The sequence below is a fragment of the Pelophylax lessonae genome (genome assembly GCF_965119305.1).
Source record: "Pelophylax lessonae genome assembly, chromosome: 11".
Taxonomy (NCBI): Eukaryota; Metazoa; Chordata; class Amphibia; order Anura; family Ranidae; genus Pelophylax; species Pelophylax lessonae.
The window spans coordinates 144,974,864-144,998,090 of record NC_138778.1 but is presented as its reverse complement, the minus strand read 5'-3'; the positions used below and the strand labels follow the sequence as shown (position 1 = coordinate 144,998,090).

Below are 23,227 nucleotides of genomic sequence, written 5' to 3'. Positions count from 1 at the left end.
CTCTCTTGTCCTCTCATGTCTCTCTCTCTCTCTGTCCTCTCTCTCTCTCTCTTGTTCTCTCATGTCTCTCTCTCTCTCTCTCTCTGTCCTCTCTCTCTCTCTCTCTTGTCCTCTCATGTCTCTCTCTCTCTCTGTCCTCTCTCTCTCTCTTGTCCTCTCATGTCTCTCTCTCTCTCTCTCTCTCTCTGTCCTCTCTCTCTCTCTCTTGTTCTCTCATGTCTCTCTCTCTCTCTGTCCTCTCTCTCTCTCTTGTCCTCTCGTGTCTCTCTCTCTCCCTAAATGTTACTTTTGGGAATGGGATTCAGTGCACACTGCAGCCTTGTACCATAGGGTTAATGTTAGTGACACTGTAGGGATTGGGAAGGATGCTGGGAATGGAAATCAGGAAGCATGCAGGCAGCCTTGTAAATTTTAATTGCAGATACAGGGCACTGGGCAGGTCAGGGTTAATGTGGTAACATCAATTACTCAGTGACAGTCAGTCAGTGTCAGTGTGGACTCGATCAGATTATACAGTGACAGACAGTCTCTCATAGTGGTGGTAGTAGGAGGCTGGAGGTGGACTAGTAGGAGCCTGGAAAGGAGCACAGCCGCATACATACATTACTCACTCGTGCACTGCAGCCCGCCCCACACATTCAGTGAGTCTTACTCTCCTCCCTAGTTTTTTCAATGGCACATTCAGGAAGCCAATCACTCCGTGAGTAGCGGCACAGCGGAACCAATCAGGTGTGCAGGCACGCGTGATTGGTTCGCTGTGCAGCTAATCACGGCGTGATTGGCTTCCTGAATGTGCCATTGAAAAAACTAGGGAGGAGAGTAAAACTCACTGAATGTGTGGGGCGGGCTGCAGTGCACGAGTGAGTAATGTATGTATGCTCACCGCTGAAGTGTCCCGGCTTCCCCTGCCTAACACGGAAGTCTGTGAGTCCTCCTGTCCTCCTCCGAGTCCCTTCCCCCTGTAAATATCGTAACCTCGGCGATATGAATATCGCCTACGGCCACAGAAGGATAGTCAATATCATATCGACTATCGTTCAGCCCTATTATTCGGCACAAAATTATTCGGCCTTTTGACTTATTCGGCCGAACACCGAAAGTGCTATTTTTTCTATTTTCGGCCGAATAATGTTCGGCCGCCGATTATTCGGTGCATCCCTACCCTGCATGACAGATCAACTCATACTCCCTGCATGACAGATCAACTCATACTCCCTGCATGACAGATCAACTCCTACTGCCCGCATGACAAATCAACTCCTACTCCCCGCATGACAGATCAACTCCTACTCCCTGCATGACAGATCAACTCCTACTCCCCGCATGACAGATCAACTCCTACTCCCTGCATGACAGATCAACTCATACTCCCTGCATGACAGATCAACTCATACTCCCTGCATGACAGATCAACTCATACTCCCTGCATGACAGATCAACTCATACTCTCTGCATGACAGATCAACTCATACTCCCTGCATGACAGATCAACTCCTACTCCCTGCATGACAGATCAACTCCTACTCCCTGCATGACAGATCAACTCATACTCCCTGCATGACAGATCAACTCCTACTCCCTGCATGACAGATCAACTCATACTCCCTGCATGACAGATCAACTCCTACTCCCTGCATGACAGATCAACTCCTACTCCCTGCATGACAGATCAACTCCTACTCCCTGCATGACAGATCAACTCCTACTCCCTGCATGACAGATCAACTCCTACTCCCTGCATGACAGATCAACTCCTACTCCCTGCATGACAGATCAACTCATACTCCCTGCATGACAGATCAACTCATACTCCCCGCATGACAGATCAACTCCTACTCCCTGCATGACAGATCAACAGTTGTTTAGCAGAGTCATTGTAGTAGATAATCTACAAATCTCTATGTTTAATGCAGTACAAATCTGAAAAGCTAGAAAGAAAATGGAAGTCACCTAAATGTTACATTACTTTTACTGGTGTGTGTGTGTGTGTGTGTGTGGCCTTAGATTGTAAGCTCTTTGAGGGTAGGGACTGGTGTTAATGTACATTATATAAAATCCTGCCCTTAATAAATGCTTATAATAGTACATTTTAATAATGTTTCTCTTTGGAAAAAAAGTAATAATATCTATCACCACAAGGTGGCAACATAATTGCCAAAAAGCTTTTCTCCAATGCTAATTTGATGTTAAAGCGGAGTTCCGACCTCGGGGGTGAAATTTTGATAAAAATACCCCGGGACAGTCAGGGCTGGTACATTCCACAATGGATAGCCTCTGTACTGTCCCGGGTCGCACTTACCTTTTAGAAGAAACACTTACCTTGAAAATTTCTTCTCCAGCGCTGCCATCTCGGATGTGGGAAGCTGAAGCCAGCGCATCCTCTTCTGCGTCCTCTTCTGCGTCCTCTTCTGCGTCCTCTTCTGCGTCCTCTTCCGTGTCCTCTTCTCCCAGAATGCGCCTGCACCGGCCCCGCTCGTCACTTCCGGGGCGGGCGTGTCATCCCTGCACAGCTTCTGGGCATGCATAGAAGCTGTTTAGCAGGAAATGAGGCGCCGCACCGGAAGTGACGTCAGGGCCGGTGCAGACGCATTGATTCCTGGGAGCGATGACATTCAGCTCCCAGGAATCATTGCAAAGAGGAAGTGACGGCGCGGGCCACGGCCACAGAGGGAGGAATTGGAAGAAAGGTGAGTATATTTTCTTCAATAACAAGGTAAGTAAACAAAAAAAAAATCGTAACTATCCAATTCTTTTTCAGGTGACCAAAAGCAAGCGGATGGCCCAAAGTCGATTATGTCGATTTTGTGGCCAGAAGTCCGCTTTAAGAGGAACTAAACTCTCTTAATTAACATGAGCTATTTGTAATACTTATGCTGCTAGCATTAGTAAATAGATAGGAAGGTCTATTATATGTACTTGTTTAAATCTTTATTTTTAAATATCTTCAGTTTCTTTCTTGCTTGGTCAAAATGATGTCAAACATCCCAGAAGTCTTCATGGGAATTTTTTTAAATTTTATCTGGAGGAGGGGATTTCTCAGCTAAGCACACCCTCCTACCTGCATGCCTGAGTTAAGGACAGATGGATTCCAAGAATTAAATGCTACATGAATCTTCTGCCCATACTTAAGATGACAGAATTTCTAGGGGGGGGGGGGGTGGCATTTTTCAAAGTGCTTATTGAACAAAATATCTGCAGTCAGGGAAGAGTGTATTGAGTGTCCCAAGCCTGGAGGGCACATCTGACTGCATCCTATACTGCTTCTGCACCAGTGACTAAATAGAAAAAACACAATTTTTAAACCAGGCTTTCACAGCAAAACATACATATGTGTGACAAAAAATTGGATTGGCAGCCATGAACTACGCACTGCTCTATGATGATGTGCTCATATTCACCACAAACCACTCCTCTGACATGACCTCCATTAAGGTAATCTTTGGCGAGTTCTGGCCTCTGCATTAACTATAGTTAAAGGGAAATTCTCCCCCTTGGTTTGTCATCGAACCCTCCTTGGACCTCCCACTCTCTCTTTTCCATAGCCATGGCCTTCATAACCTATTTGGGCATTAAGGTAGGCAAAACTTCCTCTTCTTTGTTTACCCTGATATATCCTCCTCCATTAACCACTTAAGCCCCGGAAGATTTTACCCCCTTCCTGACCAGGGCCCATTTTACGATTCCTCACTGTGTGACTTTAACGGACAATTGCGCAGTCGTGCGACGCTGTACCCAAACAAATTTGATGTCCTTTTTTTCCCACAAACAGAGCTTTCTTTTGGTGGTATTTGATCAACTGTGCGATTTTTTGATCATGCGCTATAAACAAAAAAAGAGCGACAATTTTGCAAAAATAACAATATTTTTCAGATTTATTTATATGAAATTCCCCCCAAAAAACATTTTAGGCCAATTTGTTTTCTGCTACATATGTTTGGTAAAAAAAAAAAATCACAATAAGCGTATTTTGATTGGTTTGCGCAAAAGTTATTGTGTTTACTAACTAAGGGAAAGATTTTTGTCATTTTTGTTGTTTTTTTTTTTAACAAGTAATGGCGGCGATCTGCGTTTTTTTTGCGGGACTGCGACATTGCGGCGGACAGATCGGACCCTTGACTGACATTTTTGACAGTTTTGGGGTTACCAGTGACATTTCTACAGTAATCAGTGCTATACATATGCACTGTTACTGTAAAAATTACACTGGCAGTGAAGGGGTTAACTTTTTTTGAGAGGGAGGGGTTAAGTGTGTCCCTGGGGGCGTGATTCTAACTGTGATTGGATGTGGCTTGATGTGTAAGAACAGTGATCAACGGTCCTGCATTGCAGAACCATCTGATCTCCATTCTTACACAGGGGAGAATGACAGGCGGCTTTGTTTACATTAGCCGCCTGCCTTTCTCCCGGTGTAACGGACGATCGCAAGTGCCTGGAGTACATCGGGTCCGCCGGGTACACGCGCGGGGGGAGGGGGGGTCCGTGACCGAGCGGGAGCGCGCCTCCGGGGGTGTGAGCTCGCTCCCCAGAGCCTCACAGGCTAGCGACGTAGCCCTGACCGCCGACGTAAATAATTGTGCAGGGGTCGGCAAGCGGTTAAGAAAATTGTTCAAAACATAGTTAGTGAGGTCCAAAAAAGACATCAGTCCATCCAGTTCAACCCATGAACTCCCTTATATCAGCATAAGGCGGTCTCTCCACTAGAAAAAATATGCTTTCCTCCAAAAGCAACAGACCAAGATCTATGCTCATAAACCTCACATACACTGGAAGAGTAAACTACTGGATCAATGAATAAAGAATAATGTATACACTCAAATATACCCAGATACCAATACAGTCTATAAATATGACCAGCATTCTAGAGATGGGAAAATAAGAAAAAGTGATGAGTTCTAGTAAAATAGAAGTAATCCTATTGTAAATACTGTACATAGCCATGATGGGAGACACAACAAAGGGAAGAACATTAGAGGACATCAAATTGGATGAGAAGATATGAAGGACTGTGTGCCAAGATGGAATACTCATGTGTGGAATGCAGGGTAGATGGTTTCTCAGAAAACTTGATAAAATGGCTTCATCAGGAGAAATGAATCTTCTTCCTACAGTGGGACACCTTCCACTCCACTAATCTTGAAGAATGAAAGGAAAAGGGGCATCATTTTCCTCATGGGATAGTGACAGCGATAATAAAGGTATAGGCTGGATCTGAACGGTAACAGGATGAGGTAGAGTTGTTGCTAGGGAAAGTTTTGTTGGCCTTTCTGACCTGGGGTTAATCAGCCTCTGTTCCCGCTCAAACTTGTCCCTGTATCTGGGGAGATTGGGCCGGTTCCCCCTCTTCCCGCTCAAATTTGTCCCTGTATCTGGGGAGATTGGGCCGGTTCCCCCTCTTCCTGCTCAAATTTGTCCCTGTATCTGGGGAGATTGGGCCGGTTCCCCCTCTTCCCGCTCAAATTCCCTTGTATCTGGGGAGATTGGGCCGGTTCCCCCTCTTCCCGCTCAAATTTGTCCCTGTATCTGGGGAGATTGGGCCGGTTCCCCCTCTTCCCGCTCAAATTCCCTTGTATCTGGGCAGATTGGGCCGGTTCCCCCTCTTCCCGCTCAAATTTGTCCCTGTATCTGGGGAGATTGGGCCGGTTCCCCCTCTTCCCGCTCAAATTCCCTTGTATCTGGGGAGATTGGGCCGGTTCCCCCTCTTCCCGCTCAAATTTGTCCCTTGTATCTGGGGAGATTGGGCCGGTTCCCCCTCTTCCCGCTCAAATTCCCTTGTATCTGGGGAGATTGGGCCAGTTCCCCCTCTTCCCGCTCAAATTCCCTTGTATCTGGGGAGATTGGGCCGGTTCCCCCTCTTCCCGCTCAAATTCCCTTGTATCTGGGGAGATTGGGCCGGTTCCCCCTCTTCCCGCTCAAATTCCCTTGTATCTGGGGAGATTGGGCCGGTTCCCCCCTCTTCCCGCTCAAATTCCCTTGTATCTGGGGAGATTGGGCCGGTTCCCCCTCTTTATGCTCAAATTCCCTTGTATCTGGGGAGATTGGGCCGGTTCCCCCTCTTCCCGCTCAAATTCCCTTGTATCTGGGGAGATTGGGCCGGTTACCCCTCTTCCCGCTCAAATTCCCTTGTATCTGGGGAGATTGGGCCGGTTCCCCCTCTTCCCGCTCAAATTCCCTTGTATCTGGGGAGATTGGGCCGGTTCCCCCTCTTCCCGCTCAAATTTGTCCCTTGTATCTGGGGAGATTGGGCCGGTTCCCCCTCTTCCCGCTCAAATTCCCTTGTATCTGGGGAGATTGGGCCAGTTCCCCCTCTTCCCGCTCAAATTCCCTTGTATCTGGGGAGATTGGGCCGGTTCCCCCTCTTCCCGCTCAAATTCCCTTGTATCTGGGGAGATTGGGCCGGTTCCCCCTCTTCCCGCTCAAATTCCCTTGTATCTGGGGAGATTGGGCCGGTTCCCCCCTCTTCCCGCTCAAATTCCCTTGTATCTGGGGAGATTGGGCCGGTTCCCCCTCTTTATGCTCAAATTCCCTTGTATCTGGGGAGATTGGGCCGGTTCCCCCTCTTCCCGCTCAAATTCCCTTGTATCTGGGGAGATTGGGCCGGTTACCCCTCTTCCCGCTCAAATTCCCTTGTATCTGGGGAGATTGGGCCGGTTCCCCCTCTTCCCGCTCAAATTCCCTTGTATCTGGGGAGATTGGGCCGGTTCCCCCTCTTTATGCTCAAATTCCCTTGTATCTGGGGAGATTGGGCCGGTTCCCCCTCTTCCTGCTCAAATTCCCTTGTATCTGGGGAGATTGGGCCGGTTCCCCCTCTTCCCGCTCAAATCCCCTTGTATCTGGGGAGATTGGGCCGGTTCCCCCTCTTCCCGCTCAAATTCCCTTGTATCTGGGGAGATTGGGCCGGTTCCCCCTCTTCCTGCTCAAATTCCCTTTTATCTGGGGAGATTGGGCCGGTTCCCCCTCTTCCCGCTCAAATTCCCTTGTATCTGGGGAGATTGGGCCGGTTCCCCCTCTTCCCGCTTAAATTCCCTTGTATCTGGGGAGATTGGGCCGGTTCCCCCTCTTCCCGCTCAAATTCCCTTGTATCTGGGGAGATTGGGCCGGTTCCCCCTCTTCCCGCTTAAATTCCCTTGTATCTGGGGAGATTGGGCCGGTTCCCCCTCTTCCCGCTCAAATTCCCTTGTATCTGGGGAGATTGGGCCGGTTCCCCCTCTTCCCGCTCAAATTCCCTTGTATCTGGGGAGATTGGGCCGGTTCCCCCTCTTCCCGCTTAAATTCCCTTGTATCTGGGGAGATTGGGCCGGTTCCCCCTCTTCCCGCTCAAACTTGTCCCTGTATCTGGGGAGATTGGGCCGGTTCCCCCTCTTCCTGCTCAAATTTGTCCCTGTATCTGGGGAGATTGGGCCGGTTCCCCCTCTTCCCGCTCAAATTTGTCCCTGTATCTGGGGAGATTGGGCCGGTTCCCCCTCTTCCCGCTCAAATTCCCTTGTATCTGGGGAGATTGGGCCGGTTCCCCCTCTTCCCGCTCAAATTTGTCCCTTGTATCTGGGGAGATTGGGCCGGTTCCCCCTCTTCCCGCTCAAATTCCCTTGTATCTGGGGAGATTGGGCCAGTTCCCCCTCTTCCCGCTCAAATTCCCTTGTATCTGGGGAGATTGGGCCGGTTCCCCCTCTTCCCGCTCAAATTCCCTTGTATCTGGGGAGATTGGGCCGGTTCCCCCTCTTCCCGCTCAAATTCCCTTGTATCTGGGGAGATTGGGCCGGTTCCCCCCTCTTCCCGCTCAAATTCCCTTGTATCTGGGGAGATTGGGCCGGTTCCCCCTCTTTATGCTCAAATTCCCTTGTATCTGGGGAGATTGGGCCGGTTCCCCCTCTTCCCGCTCAAATTCCCTTGTATCTGGGGAGATTGGGCCGGTTCCCCCCTCTTCCCGCTCAAATTCCCTTGTATCTGGGGAGATTGGGCCGGTTCCCCCTCTTTATGCTCAAATTCCCTTGTATCTGGGGAGATTGGGCCGGTTCCCCCTCTTCCCGCTCAAATTCCCTTGTATCTGGGGGGATTGGGCCGGTTCCCCCTCTTCCCGCTCAAATTCCCTTGTATCTGGGGAGATTGGGCCGGTTCCCCCTCTTCCCGCTCAAATTCCCTTGTATCTGGGGAGATTGGGCCGGTTCCCCCTCTTTATGCTCAAATTCCCTTGTATCTGGGGAGATTGGGCCGGTTCCCCCTCTTCCCGCTCAAATTCCCTTGTATCTGGGGAGATTGGGCCGGTTCCCCCTCTTCCCGCTCAAATTTGTCCCTTGTATCTGGGGAGATTGGGCCGGTTCCCCCTCTTCCCGCTCAAATTCCCTTGTATCTGGGGAGATTGGGCCGGTTCCCCCTCTTCCCGCTCAAATTCCCTTGTATCTGGGGAGATTGGGCCGGTTCCCCCTCTTCCCGCTCAAATTCCCTTGTATCTGGGGAGATTGGGCCGGTTCCCCCTCTTTATGCTCAAATTCCCTTGTATCTGGGGAGATTGGGCCAATTCCCCCTCTTCCCGCTCAAATTCCCTTGTATCTGGGGAGATTGGGCCGGTTACCCCTCTTCCCGCTCAAATTCCCTTGTATCTGGGGAGATTGGGCCGGTTCCCCCTCTTCCCGCTCAAATTCCCTTGTATCTGGGGAGATTGGGCCGGTTCCCCCTCTTTATGCTCAAATTCCCTTGTATCTGGGGAGATTGGGCCGGTTCCCCCTCTTCCTGCTCAAATTCCCTTGTATCTGGGGAGATTGGGCCGGTTCCCCCTCTTCCCGCTCAAATCCCCTTGTATCTGGGGAGATTGGGCCGGTTCCCCCTCTTCCCGCTCAAATTCCCTTGTATCTGGGGAGATTGGGCCGGTTCCCCCTCTTCCTGCTCAAATTCCCTTTTATCTGGGGAGATTGGGCCGGTTCCCCCTCTTCCCGCTCAAATTCCCTTGTATCTGGGGAGATTGGGCCGGTTCCCCCTCTTCCCGCTTAAATTCCCTTGTATCTGGGGAGATTGGGCCGGTTCCCCCTCTTCCCGCTCAAATTCCCTTGTATCTGGGGAGATTGGGCCGGTTCCCCCTCTTCCCGCTTAAATTCCCTTGTATCTGGGGAGATTGGGCCGGTTCCCCCTCTTCCCGCTCAAATTCCCTTGTATCTGGGGAGATTGGGCCGGTTCCCCCTCTTCCCGCTCAAATTCCCTTGTATCTGGGGAGATTGGGCCGGTTCCCCCTCTTCCCGCTTAAATTCCCTTGTATCTGGGGAGATTGGGCCGGTTCCCCCTCTTCCCGCTCAAACTTGTCCCTGTATCTGGGGAGATTGGGCCGGTTCCCCCTCTTCCTGCTCAAATTTGTCCCTGTATCTGGGGAGATTGGGCCGGTTCCCCCTCTTCCCGCTCAAATTTGTCCCTGTATCTGGGGAGATTGGGCCGGTTCCCCCTCTTCCCGCTCAAATTCCCTTGTATCTGGGGAGATTGGGCCGGTTCCCCCTCTTCCCGCTCAAATTTGTCCCTTGTATCTGGGGAGATTGGGCCGGTTCCCCCTCTTCCCGCTCAAATTCCCTTGTATCTGGGGAGATTGGGCCAGTTCCCCCTCTTCCCGCTCAAATTCCCTTGTATCTGGGGAGATTGGGCCGGTTCCCCCTCTTCCCGCTCAAATTCCCTTGTATCTGGGGAGATTGGGCCGGTTCCCCCTCTTCCCGCTCAAATTCCCTTGTATCTGGGGAGATTGGGCCGGTTCCCCCCTCTTCCCGCTCAAATTCCCTTGTATCTGGGGAGATTGGGCCGGTTCCCCCTCTTTATGCTCAAATTCCCTTGTATCTGGGGAGATTGGGCCGGTTCCCCCTCTTCCCGCTCAAATTCCCTTGTATCTGGGGAGATTGGGCCGGTTCCCCCCTCTTCCCGCTCAAATTCCCTTGTATCTGGGGAGATTGGGCCGGTTCCCCCTCTTTATGCTCAAATTCCCTTGTATCTGGGGAGATTGGGCCGGTTCCCCCTCTTCCCGCTCAAATTCCCTTGTATCTGGGGGGATTGGGCCGGTTCCCCCTCTTCCCGCTCAAATTCCCTTGTATCTGGGGAGATTGGGCCGGTTCCCCCTCTTCCCGCTCAAATTCCCTTGTATCTGGGGAGATTGGGCCGGTTCCCCCTCTTTATGCTCAAATTCCCTTGTATCTGGGGAGATTGGGCCGGTTCCCCCTCTTCCCGCTCAAATTCCCTTGTATCTGGGGAGATTGGGCCGGTTCCCCCTCTTCCCGCTCAAATTTGTCCCTTGTATCTGGGGAGATTGGGCCGGTTCCCCCTCTTCCCGCTCAAATTCCCTTGTATCTGGGGAGATTGGGCCGGTTCCCCCTCTTCCCGCTCAAATTCCCTTGTATCTGGGGAGATTGGGCCGGTTCCCCCTCTTCCCGCTCAAATTCCCTTGTATCTGGGGAGATTGGGCCGGTTCCCCCTCTTTATGCTCAAATTCCCTTGTATCTGGGGAGATTGGGCCAATTCCCCCTCTTCCCGCTCAAATTCCCTTGTATCTGGGGAGATTGGGCCGGTTACCCCTCTTCCCGCTCAAATTCCCTTGTATCTGGGGAGATTGGGCCGGTTCCCCCTCTTCCCGCTCAAATTCCCTTGTATCTGGGGAGATTGGGCCGGTTCCCCCTCTTTATGCTCAAATTCCCTTGTATCTGGGGAGATTGGGCCGGTTCCCCCTCTTCCTGCTCAAATTCCCTTGTATCTGGGGAGATTGGGCCGGTTCCCCCTCTTCCCGCTCAAATCCCCTTGTATCTGGGGAGATTGGGCCGGTTCCCCCTCTTCCCGCTCAAATTCCCTTGTATCTGGGGAGATTGGGCCGGTTCCCCCTCTTCCTGCTCAAATTCCCTTTTATCTGGGGAGATTGGGCCGGTTCCCCCTCTTCCCGCTCAAATTCCCTTGTATCTGGGGAGATTGGGCCGGTTCCCCCTCTTCCCGCTTAAATTCCCTTGTATCTGGGGAGATTGGGCCGGTTCCCCCTCTTCCCGCTCAAATTCCCTTGTATCTGGGGAGATTGGGCCGGTTCCCCCTCTTCCCGCTTAAATTCCCTTGTATCTGGGGAGATTGGGCCGGTTCCCCCTCTTCCCGCTCAAATTCCCTTGTATCTGGGGAGATTGGGCCGGTTCCCCCTCTTCCCGCTCAAATTCCCTTGTATCTGGGGAGATTGGGCCGGTTCCCCCTCTTCCCGCTTAAATTCCCTTGTATCTGGGGAGATTGGGCCGGTTCCCCCTCTTCCCGCTCAAACTTGTCCCTGTATCTGGGGAGATTGGGCCGGTTCCCCCTCTTCCTGCTCAAATTTGTCCCTGTATCTGGGGAGATTGGGCCGGTTCCCCCTCTTCCCGCTCAAATTTGTCCCTGTATCTGGGGAGATTGGGCCGGTTCCCCCTCTTCCCGCTCAAATTCCCTTGTATCTGGGGAGATTGGGCCGGTTCCCCCTCTTCCCGCTCAAATTTGTCCCTTGTATCTGGGGAGATTGGGCCGGTTCCCCCTCTTCCCGCTCAAATTCCCTTGTATCTGGGGAGATTGGGCCAGTTCCCCCTCTTCCCGCTCAAATTCCCTTGTATCTGGGGAGATTGGGCCGGTTCCCCCTCTTCCCGCTCAAATTCCCTTGTATCTGGGGAGATTGGGCCGGTTCCCCCTCTTCCCGCTCAAATTCCCTTGTATCTGGGGAGATTGGGCCGGTTCCCCCCTCTTCCCGCTCAAATTCCCTTGTATCTGGGGAGATTGGGCCGGTTCCCCCTCTTTATGCTCAAATTCCCTTGTATCTGGGGAGATTGGGCCGGTTCCCCCTCTTCCCGCTCAAATTCCCTTGTATCTGGGGAGATTGGGCCGGTTCCCCCCTCTTCCCGCTCAAATTCCCTTGTATCTGGGGAGATTGGGCCGGTTCCCCCTCTTTATGCTCAAATTCCCTTGTATCTGGGGAGATTGGGCCGGTTCCCCCTCTTCCCGCTCAAATTCCCTTGTATCTGGGGGGATTGGGCCGGTTCCCCCTCTTCCCGCTCAAATTCCCTTGTATCTGGGGAGATTGGGCCGGTTCCCCCTCTTCCCGCTCAAATTCCCTTGTATCTGGGGAGATTGGGCCGGTTCCCCCTCTTTATGCTCAAATTCCCTTGTATCTGGGGAGATTGGGCCGGTTCCCCCTCTTCCCGCTCAAATTCCCTTGTATCTGGGGAGATTGGGCCGGTTCCCCCTCTTCCCGCTCAAATTTGTCCCTTGTATCTGGGGAGATTGGGCCGGTTCCCCCTCTTCCCGCTCAAATTCCCTTGTATCTGGGGAGATTGGGCCGGTTCCCCCTCTTCCCGCTCAAATTCCCTTGTATCTGGGGAGATTGGGCCGGTTCCCCCTCTTCCCGCTCAAATTCCCTTGTATCTGGGGAGATTGGGCCGGTTCCCCCTCTTTATGCTCAAATTCCCTTGTATCTGGGGAGATTGGGCCAATTCCCCCTCTTCCCGCTCAAATTCCCTTGTATCTGGGGAGATTGGGCCGGTTACCCCTCTTCCCGCTCAAATTCCCTTGTATCTGGGGAGATTGGGCCGGTTCCCCCTCTTCCCGCTCAAATTCCCTTGTATCTGGGGAGATTGGGCCGGTTCCCCCTCTTTATGCTCAAATTCCCTTGTATCTGGGGAGATTGGGCCGGTTCCCCCTCTTCCTGCTCAAATTCCCTTGTATCTGGGGAGATTGGGCCGGTTCCCCCTCTTCCCGCTCAAATCCCCTTGTATCTGGGGAGATTGGGCCGGTTCCCCCTCTTCCCGCTCAAATTCCCTTGTATCTGGGGAGATTGGGCCGGTTCCCCCTCTTCCTGCTCAAATTCCCTTTTATCTGGGGAGATTGGGCCGGTTCCCCCTCTTCCCGCTCAAATTCCCTTGTATCTGGGGAGATTGGGCCGGTTCCCCCTCTTCCCGCTTAAATTCCCTTGTATCTGGGGAGATTGGGCCGGTTCCCCCTCTTCCCGCTCAAATTCCCTTGTATCTGGGGAGATTGGGCCGGTTCCCCCTCTTCCCGCTTAAATTCCCTTGTATCTGGGGAGATTGGGCCGGTTCCCCCTCTTCCCGCTCAAATTCCCTTGTATCTGGGGAGATTGGGCCGGTTCCCCCTCTTCCCGCTCAAATTCCCTTGTATCTGGGGAGATTGGGCCGGTTCCCCCTCTTCCCGCTTAAATTCCCTTGTATCTGGGGAGATTGGGCCGGTTCCCCCTCTTCCCGCTCAAACTTGTCCCTGTATCTGGGGAGATTGGGCCGGTTCCCCCTCTTCCTGCTCAAATTTGTCCCTGTATCTGGGGAGATTGGGCCGGTTCCCCCTCTTCCCGCTCAAATTTGTCCCTGTATCTGGGGAGATTGGGCCGGTTCCCCCTCTTCCCGCTCAAATTCCCTTGTATCTGGGGAGATTGGGCCGGTTCCCCCTCTTCCCGCTCAAATTTGTCCCTTGTATCTGGGGAGATTGGGCCGGTTCCCCCTCTTCCCGCTCAAATTCCCTAGTATCTGGGGAGATTGGGCCAGTTCCCCCTCTTCCCGCTCAAATTTGTCCCTTGTATCTGGGGAGATTGGGCCGGTTCCCCCTCTTCCCGCTCAAATTCCCTTGTATCTGGGGAGATTGGGCCGGTTCCCCCTCTTCCCGCTCAAATTCCCTTGTATCTGGGGAGATTGGGCCGGTTCCCCCCTCTTCCCGCTCAAATTCCCTTGTATCTGGGGAGATTGGGCCGGTTCCCCCTCTTTATGCTCAAATTCCCTTGTATCTGGGGAGATTGGGCCGGTTCCCCCTCTTCCCGCTCAAATTCCCTTGTATCTGGGGGGATTGGGCCGGTTCCCCCTCTTCCCGCTCAAATTCCCTTGTATCTGGGGAGATTGGGCCGGTTCCCCCTCTTCCCGCTCAAATTCCCTTGTATCTGGGGAGATTGGGCCGGTTCCCCCTCTTTATGCTCAAATTCCCTTGTTTGTATCTGGGGAGATTGGGCCGGTTCCCCCTCTTCCCGCTCAAATTCCCTTGTATCTGGGGAGATTGGGCCGGTTCCCCCTCTTCCCGCTCAAATTCCCTTGTATCTGGGGAGATTGGGCCGGTTCCCCCTCTTCCCGCTCAAATTTGTCCCTTGTATCTGGGGAGATTGGGCCGGTTCCCCCTCTTCCCGCTCAAATTCCCTTGTATCTGGGGAGATTGGGCCGGTTCCCCCTCTTCCCGCTCAAATTCCCTTGTATCTGGGGAGATTGGGCCGGTTCCCCCTCTTCCCACTCAAATTCCCTTGTATCTGGGGAGATTGGGCCGGTTCCCCCTCTTTATGCTCAAATTCCCTTGTATCTGGGGAGATTGGGCCAATTCCCCCTCTTCCCGCTCAAATTCCCTTGTATCTGGGGAGATTGGGCCGGTTACCCCTCTTCCCGCTCAAATTCCCTTGTATCTGGGGAGATTGGGCCGGTTCCCCCTCTTCCCGCTCAAATTCCCTTGTATCTGGGGAGATTGGGCCGGTTCCCCCTCTTTATGCTCAAATTCCCTTGTATCTGGGGAGATTGGGCCGGTTCCCCCTCTTCCTGCTCAAATTCCCTTGTATCTGGGGAGATTGGGCCGGTTCCCCCTCTTCCCGCTCAAATTCCCTTGTATCTGGGGAGATTGGGCCGGTTCCCCCTCTTCCCGCTCAAATTCCCTTGTATCTGGGGAGATTGGGCCGGTTCCCCCTCTTCCCGCTCAAATTCCCTTGTATCTGGGGAGATTGGGCCGGTTCCCCCTCTTCCCGCTTAAATTCCCTTGTATCTGGGGAGATTGGGCCGGTTCCCCCTCTTCCCGCTCAAATTCCCTTGTATCTGGGGAGATTGGGCCGGTTCCCCCTCTTCCCGCTTAAATTCCCTTGTATCTGGGGAGATTGGGCCGGTTCCCCCTCTTCCTGCTCAAATTCCCTTGTATCTGGGGAGATTGGGCCGGTTCCCCCTCTTCCCGCTCAAATTCCCTTGTATCTGGGGAGATTGGGCCGGTTCCCCCTCTTCCCGCTCAAATTCCCTTGTATCTGGGGAGATTGGGCCGGTTCCCCCTCTTCCTGCTCAAATTCCCTTGTATCTGGGGAGATTGGGCCGGTTCCCCCTCTTCCCGCTCAAATTCCCTTGTATCTGGGGAGATTGGGCCGGTTCCCCCTCTTCCCGCTCAAATTCCCTTGTATCTAGGGAGATTGGGCCGGTTCCCCCTCTTCCCGCTCAAATTCCCTTGTATCTGGGGAGATTGGGCCGGTTCCCCCTCTTCCCGCTCAAATTCCCTTGTATCTGGGGAGATTGGGCCGGTTCCCCCTCTTCCCGCTCAAATTCCCTTGTATCTGGGGAGATTGGGCCGGTTCCCCCCTCTTCCCGCTCAAATTCCCTTGTATCTGGGGAGATTGGGCCGGTTCCCCCTCTTCCTGCTCAAATTCCCTTGTATCTGGGGAGATTGGGCCGGTTCCCCCTCTTCCCGCTCAAATTCCCTTGTATCTGGGGAGATTGGGCCGGTTCCCCCTCTTCCCGCTCAAATTCCCTTGTATCTAGGGAGATTGGGCCGGTTCCCCCTCTTCCCGCTCAAATTCCCTTGTATCTGGGGAGATTGGGCCGGTTCCCCCTCTTCCCGCTCAAATTCCCTTGTATCTGGGGAGATTGGGCCGGTTCCCCCTCTTCCCGCTCAAATTCCCTTGTATCTGGGGAGATTGGGCCGGTTCCCCCCTCTTCCCGCTCAAATTCCCTTGTATCTGGGGAGATTGGGCCGGTTCCCCCTCTTCCTGCTCAAATTCCCTTGTATCTGGGGAGATTGGGCCGGTTCCCCCTCTTCCTGCTCAAATTCCCTTGTATCTGGGGAGATTGGGCCGGTTCCCCCTCTTCCCGCTTAAATTCCCTTGTATCTGGGGAGATTAGTTGAGTTTTCCCTCTTCCCGCTCAGAATTCTGCCTAATCCCCTGGTTTATGGCTATTTAAGAGGGACCCCCGCAGCTAAGGGCTCAGCCACCTCACTGGAACGAAGCTGTGCTGTTTCCCTCCCTCCATTGTTTTGTCGCCGCCAGTATTATTATTTGTAGGATCACCTTTGTGTTATGAAAAGGGGGACAATATGTATATATGATTTGTTTTGTGTAATAATGCTGTTCTGGATAAGTTTAATAAGCTGAATTTGTTTATTCTCACAACCTGGGTCGTAGTGACCGGGTTGTTTTTCAGTGTTTTATAATATTGTTGAAAATCTTTTATCACGTTTGTTTAAATAAACAAATAATAAACGGCCGCGGCCTTAAAAATTTTCCAGCCAGATGTTGTGTGGTGTCTCATTATTGTAGTTTTATTATCTGTTATTTATTAATAAATTCAGAGAGTACTGTCTACTATCCCATGTAATCACAATAGGATATACCTTCCACATTTCTGAGATGTGATGATAGACAAATTAAAGCTAGAGATGAGCTTGGGCCTCCTCTGAACTAATCTCTAGCCAAACTCTAAAATTGTACTTTTTTTGTTTTTTACTCAAATGAGCAGCAGGCTGGGTCATTCCTATCCTGTATTTATTGTGGTGGTAACTCACATAAAGGGAGATTTACTAAAAATGGAGCACACAGAATCTGGTGCAACTGTGCATAGTAGCCAATCAGCTTCTAGTTTTTATTGTCCAAGCTTAATTGAACAAGCTGAAGTTAGAAACTGATTGGTTACTATGCACAGCTGTACCAGATTTTGTGTGCACCAGTTTTAGTAAATATCCCCTATTGTGAGAGTTAAAATCAGGCTCATGACATAATATGGGCTTCCGATGGACAGTCTCACAACAGGGAAACTCAGACCAGGTTAAAAACACTGGGTCGATGCATACACCTTCAGGACCAAGAGAACACACCGGGGTGGGGTGTGGGGGGGGGGCATCTAATTAAGTGCAGCATTCAATTTACTGAGTACAGTGTACTGTTTGTTTGAATGCTATGTTAGCGCCTTTCAAAGATATGTACCAATAAAACTTTTTTGATTTTTTTTTCCATGTAATGTGCCAGTAGAGTCCACCAGCTGTAAGGCTAGTTCTTGCCTTTTTTTCTAGAGTCTACTTTTGGATGTGGCACAGGTAGAGGTCACCCTTTGGGCTCTCTCACACGGCCGCTCCGTGTGAGAGCTCCACTGCGGGACTTTTTTTTTTTTCACATTTCTGTCATCCGCTCCGTAGGTCCGCATATCATCCCATCCGTTTGCGGATGATATGCGGACATAATGTAAGTCTATGGGGATTGCGGATGTCAGTGGATGACACCGCTGACATCCGATTTTCCTTCGTTTCCGTTTTTTGAACGGAACAAAAATAGGGTTCTGTTCAGTTCCAAAAAACGGAACAGAACTGACAGGAAGAAAATCGGATGTCAGCGGATGGTATTCCACTGACATCCGCAATGCCATAGACTTACACTATGTCCGCAAATCATCCGCAAAAAAATAGGATGATTTGCGGACACACGGAGCGCCCGTGTGAAAGGGCCCTTTGGGTTTAACCACTTGCCGACTGCCGTCAGTAGGTCTACGTCGCTAGCTTGTGAGGCTCTGGGGAGCGAGCACACGCCACCGAATGCGTGCTCCCGCTCGGTCACGGACCCCCCCGCGCGTGTGCCCGGCGAACCCGATGTCCACCGGGCACTCGCGATCGTCCGTTACACCGGGAGAAAGGCAGGCGGCTAATGTAAACAAAGCCACCTGTCATTCTTCCCTGTGTAGGAACAGTGATCATACGGTTCTACTATGTAGGACCGTTGATCACTGTTCTTACAGCTCAAGCCACAGCCAATCACAGTTAGAATCACGCCCCTAGGGACACACATAACCCCTCCCTCTCAAATAAAGTTAACCCCTTCACTACCAGTGTCATTTTACAGTAACAGTGCATATGTATAGCACTGATTACTGCAGTAATGTCACTGGTAACCCCAAAAGTGTCAAAAATGTCAGTCAAGGGTCCAATCTGTCCGCCGCAATGTCGCAGTCCTGCAGAAAAAAACGCAGATCACCGCCATTACGCGTTAAAAAAAAACCAACAAAAATGACAAAAATCTTTCCCTTAGTTAGTAACGCAATAACTTTTGCGCAAACCAATCAAAATACACTTTTTGCAATTTTTTTTTACCAAAAATATGTAGCAGAAAACAAATTGGCCTAAAATGTTAAAAAGTTTTGATTTTTACATTTTTTGGGGAATTTCATATAAAAAATGTGAAAAATACAGGTCTCAAAAAAATTAGCATATCATGAAAAGGTTCTCTAAACGAGCTATTAACCTAATCATCTGAATCAACTAATTAACTCTAAACACCTGCAAAAGATTCCTGAGGCTTTTAAAAACTCCCAGCCTGGTTCATTACTCAAAACCGCAATCATGGGTAAGACTGCCGACCTGACTGCTGTTCAGAAGGCCATCATTGACACCCTCAAGCAAGAGGGTAAGACACAGAAAGAAATTTCTGAACGAATAGGCTGTTCCCAGAGTGCTGTATCAAGGCACCTCAGTGGGAAGTCTGTGGGAAGGAAAAAGTGTGGCAGAAAACGCTGCACAACGAGAAGAGGTGACCGGACCCTGAGGAAGATTGTGGAGAAGGACCAATTCCAGACCTTGGGGGACCTGCGGAAGCAGTGGACTGAGTCTGGAGTAGAAACATCTAGAGCCACCGTGTACAGGCATGTGCAGGAAATGGGCTACAGGTGCCGCATTTGAACCAGAAACAGCGGCAGAAGCGCCTGACCTAGGCTACAGAGAAGCAGCACTGGACTGTTGCTCAGTGGTCCAAAGTACTTTTTTCGGATGAAAGCAAATTTTGCATGTCATTCAGAAATCAAGGTGCCAGAGTCTGGAGGAAGACTGGGGAGAGGGAAATGCCAAAATGCCTGAAGTCCAGTGGCAAGTACCCACAGTCAGTGATGGTCTGGGGTGCCATGTCAGCTGCTGGTGTTGGTCCGCTGTGTTTTATCAAGGGCAGGGTCAATGCAGCTAGCTATCAGGAGATTTTGGAGCACTTTATGCTTCCATCTGCTGAAAAGCTTTATGGAGATGAAGATTTCATTTTTCAGCACGACCTGGCACCTGCTCACAGTGCCAAAACCACTGGTAAATGGTTTACTGACCATGGTATTACAGTGCTCAATTGGCCTGCCAACTCTCCTGACCTGAACCCCATAGAGAATCTGTGGAATGTTGTGAAGAGAAAGTTGAGAGACGCAAGACCCAACACTCTGGATGAGCTCAAGGCCCCTATCGAAGCATCCTGGGCCTCCATAACACCTCAGCAGTGCCACAGGCTGATTGCCTCCATGCCACGCCGCATTGAAGCAGTCATTTCTGCATAAGGATTCCCGACCAAGTATTGAGTGCATAACTGAACATAATTATTTGAAGGTTGACTTTTTTTGTATTAAAAACACTTTTCTTTTATTGGTCGGATGAAATATGCTAATTTTTTGAGATAGGAATTTTGGTTTTTCATGAGCTGTATGCCAAAATCATCAATATTAAAACAATAAAAGGCTTGCACTTCTTCAGTTGTGTGTAATAAATCTAAAATATATGAAGTCTAATGTTTATCAGTACATTACAGAAAATAATGAACTTTATCACAATATGCTCATTTTTTGAGAAGGACCTGTATTGTTATTTTTGCAAAATTGACGCTCTTTTTTTGTTTATAGCGCACGATCAAAAAATCGCACAGGTGATGAAATACCACCAAAAGAAAGCTCTGTTTGTGGGAAAAAAAGGACGTCAAATTTGTTTAGGTACAGCGTCGCACGACCGCGCAATTGTCCGTTAAAGTCACGCAGTGCCGAATCGCAAAATAGGCCCTGGTCAGGAAGGGGGTAAAATCTTCCGGGGCTTAAGTGGTTAAATTCCAAAAATGAATCATTCTAACATAACGAATATGATGAAACAAAATGATTAGCTGAATGAATGAATCCGAAACTAAAAACTACATTTTTTTTTTTTTTTTTTTTGTCCTGCACATCTCTAAAATCTACGGTATCACTGTAATCTACAATGAATATATAATGGCAGCATACAATGAAGCAATTCCAATACTTAGTATATCCAACAAATAGCAGACTGTCTGCCTTTATTTATTATGTGCAATCGATAGATAGATAGATAGATAGATAGATAGATAGATAGATAGATAGATAGATAGATAGATAGATAGATAGATAGATAGATAGATAGATAGATAGATAGATAGATAGATAGATAGATAGATAGATAGATAGAATAGATAAGGATTATATGGATAGTACTCAGTCCTTGTATGGTATGGAATAGGGAGAAACGTCCCCCGTATGTTGATGACTTATTAACCAGTTGTCGACTGCGCACAGTATATTTACTGCGGCAGTCAGCCCCGGCCAGGCAGAGTGACGTAGGTCTATGTCGCTCGCCTGTCACTGCTATAGAGCTGAGGCGCGCGCCCACCTTGGCTCGTTCAGGGAGGAGTGCGGGCGTGTGACCGGCGGACCCGATGTCCGCCAGTCACACTACGATCGTCGGTACAGCGGGAGAAAGGCAGAGCGGCTTATGTAAACAAGCCGCCTGTCATTCTCCCCTGTGTAACAATGGAGATCAGACGGATCTACTATGTAGAACCGTTGATCTTTGTTTTTACACCAATAGCATTGTCCCACTACAGTTAGAATCACACCCCTAGGGACACACTTAACCCCTCCCTGTCCAATACAGTTAACCCCTTCCCTGCCAGTGTCATTTTTACAGTAACAGTGCATATGTATAGCACTGATTACTGTAGTAATGTCACTGGTAACCCCAAAAGTGTCAAAAATGTCAGTCAAGGGTCCGATCTGTCCGCCGCAATGTCGCAGTACCGCAAAAAAATCGCAGATCGCCGCCATTACTCGTTAAAAAAAAAAACAAAAATGACAAAAATCTTTCCCTTTGTTAGTAAACGCGATAACTTTTGCACAAACCAATCAAAATACGCTTTTTGCGATTTTTTTTACCAAACATATGTAGCATAAAACAATTTGGCCAAAAATGTTAAAAAATTTTGATTTTTAAATTTTTTGGGGGGAATTTCATATAAAAAAAAGTGAAAAATATTGTTATTTTTGCAAAAATTACGCTCTTTTTTTGTTTATAGCGCATGATCAAAAAATCGCACAGGTGATCAAATACCACCAAAAGAAAGCTCTGTTTGTGGGAAAAAAAGGACGTCAAATTTGTTTAGCTACAGCGTCGCACGACCGCGCAATTGTCCGTTAAACTCACGCAGTAAAAAAACGCAAAAAAACCCCTGGTCAGGAAGGGGGTAAAATCTTCCGGGGCTTAAGTGGTTAAAAGGACAATGATATAGAGCACAGATATCCAGCAAGGCTCCTCTTGATATAAAATATATAGTATATAATGTATATAGGCTGGGTATTACATAGTGAAGCTGGTAAATGATGGCAGAGACCCAGATATATGATTTATAAAATATAGATCACAGGTGGATTATCAATGGGTGTCAGTATATCACACAGTGTACAATAAACACAATACAGGGGAAAAGGGAAATGAATCCTGCTGTGCTACATATATAAGAGGCAATAAAACAGCCATATATACAGTATATATCTATAGGAAGTTATAACAACTGTATGCAGCATTATAAAGTAGTGGTAGATGAGCCAGTTGCAGAGATAGAAGAAATCTCACAGTCCATAATGTACAGAGAAGATTGATTTCAGTGTCAGCAGTCACAGTGCACAGCACTCACCTCTCACACTCCAGCTTCTCCTTTGTCCTCTGCCTATCAGTCCCTTTAAGAAGACAGAGTCACATGACTGGGTGACATGTGACCAAACAGGAAGACAGCTGAGAAGCAGGAAGTGGAAGATGTGTGTGTGATCTGGTCACTGTATCATATTGCAGGAACAAGAAAGTCCCCAGACAGCAGAATTATAAGCTTGTGTTATCAGATTTCAGTGTGACACAGAGGAGAGTGACCTCAAGATGTATGAAATCTACTGAGAGCTCCATCACACTGACAGCAGAGGATAAATGCAGGTCACCACTATGGTACATAGTAAACTATTCTTTTCTATATGCTGGTTCATAGCACAGCACATGTGTGATGTATGCAGACATCCCAACCTGCAAAAACTCCGCCTGCGCCCCCCACACCACCAATTTACTACAACTAGAGGATGATAAAATGAAATGGAATCAGTATACAGAGGGTTACTTCTTCTGAGAGATAATAAAGGAACACTCTAACCACCATCACCATGTCAGTGATTTGAAATGGTGATGGTGGGAGGAGTCAGAAACACTGCACATGCTGGGATATTTACAGTTATGTGCTGGGGGATAGTTGCACCCCTAGCACATGTGACTTAGGCAGCCAGAAAATGTCATGTCCTTATTTATACATGTATGAACAAGGACAGGACATTTTATTATGACAGAAAACGACTAGCTATTAAAAAAACATATTGCAACAATTTACACACGCCAATGCACATACCTTTTCTAATTATTTTGCAGACTGTCACTGGTGCCGGTGGTCACTGGTGCTGGTCACTGGTGCTGGTGGTCACTGGTGCTGGTACTGGTCACTGGTGCTGGTGGTCACTGGTGCTGGTACTTGTCACTGGTGCCGGTGGTCACTGGTACTGGTCACTGGTGCTGGTGGTCACTGGTGCTGGTACTGGTCACTGGTGCCGGTGGTCACTGGTGCTGGTACTGGTCACTGGTGCCGGTGGTTACTGGTGCTGGTACTTGTCACTGGTGCCGGTGGTCACTGGTGCTGGTACTTGTCACTGGTGCCGGTGGTCACTGGTGCTGGTACTGGTCACTGGTGCCGGTGGTCACTGGTGCTGGTACTTGTCACTGGTGCCGGTGGTCACTGGTGCTGGTACTGGTCACTGGTGCCGGTGGTCACTGGTGCTGGTACTGGTCACTGGTGCCGGTGGTCACTGGTGCTGGTACTGGTCACTGGTGCCGGTGGTCACTGGTGCTGGTACTTGTCACTGGTGCCGGTGGTCACTGGTGCTGGTACTGGTCACTGGTGCCGGTGGTCACTGGCGCTGGTACTGGTCACTGGTGCTGGCCCAAAGACAACCTCTGGATATGACACTGAGCACATGCACTCAACTTCTTTGGTCAACCATGGTGAGGCCTGTTTTGAGTTTAAACTGTTCTGTTAAACCGCTGTATGATCTTGGCCACTGTGCTGCAGTTCAGTTTCAGGGTCTTGGCAATCTTCTTTTAGCCTAGGTCATCTTTA

General features: G+C 49.9%; 1 protein-coding gene across 1 annotated transcript in view; it reads right to left on the bottom strand.

Moving 5' to 3' along the window:
* The window catches only part of GAA (alpha glucosidase), a 193,319-nt gene extending 171,528 nt beyond the window's left edge, over positions 1-21,791 (bottom strand). Inside the window, exon 1 of the mRNA XM_082271730.1 lies at positions 21,725-21,791. The gene's annotated coding sequence lies outside the window, so the exon portion shown is untranslated. The remainder of the gene's footprint in view (positions 1-21,724) is intronic.
* Between the last annotated feature and the right edge of the window lie 1,436 nt (positions 21,792-23,227).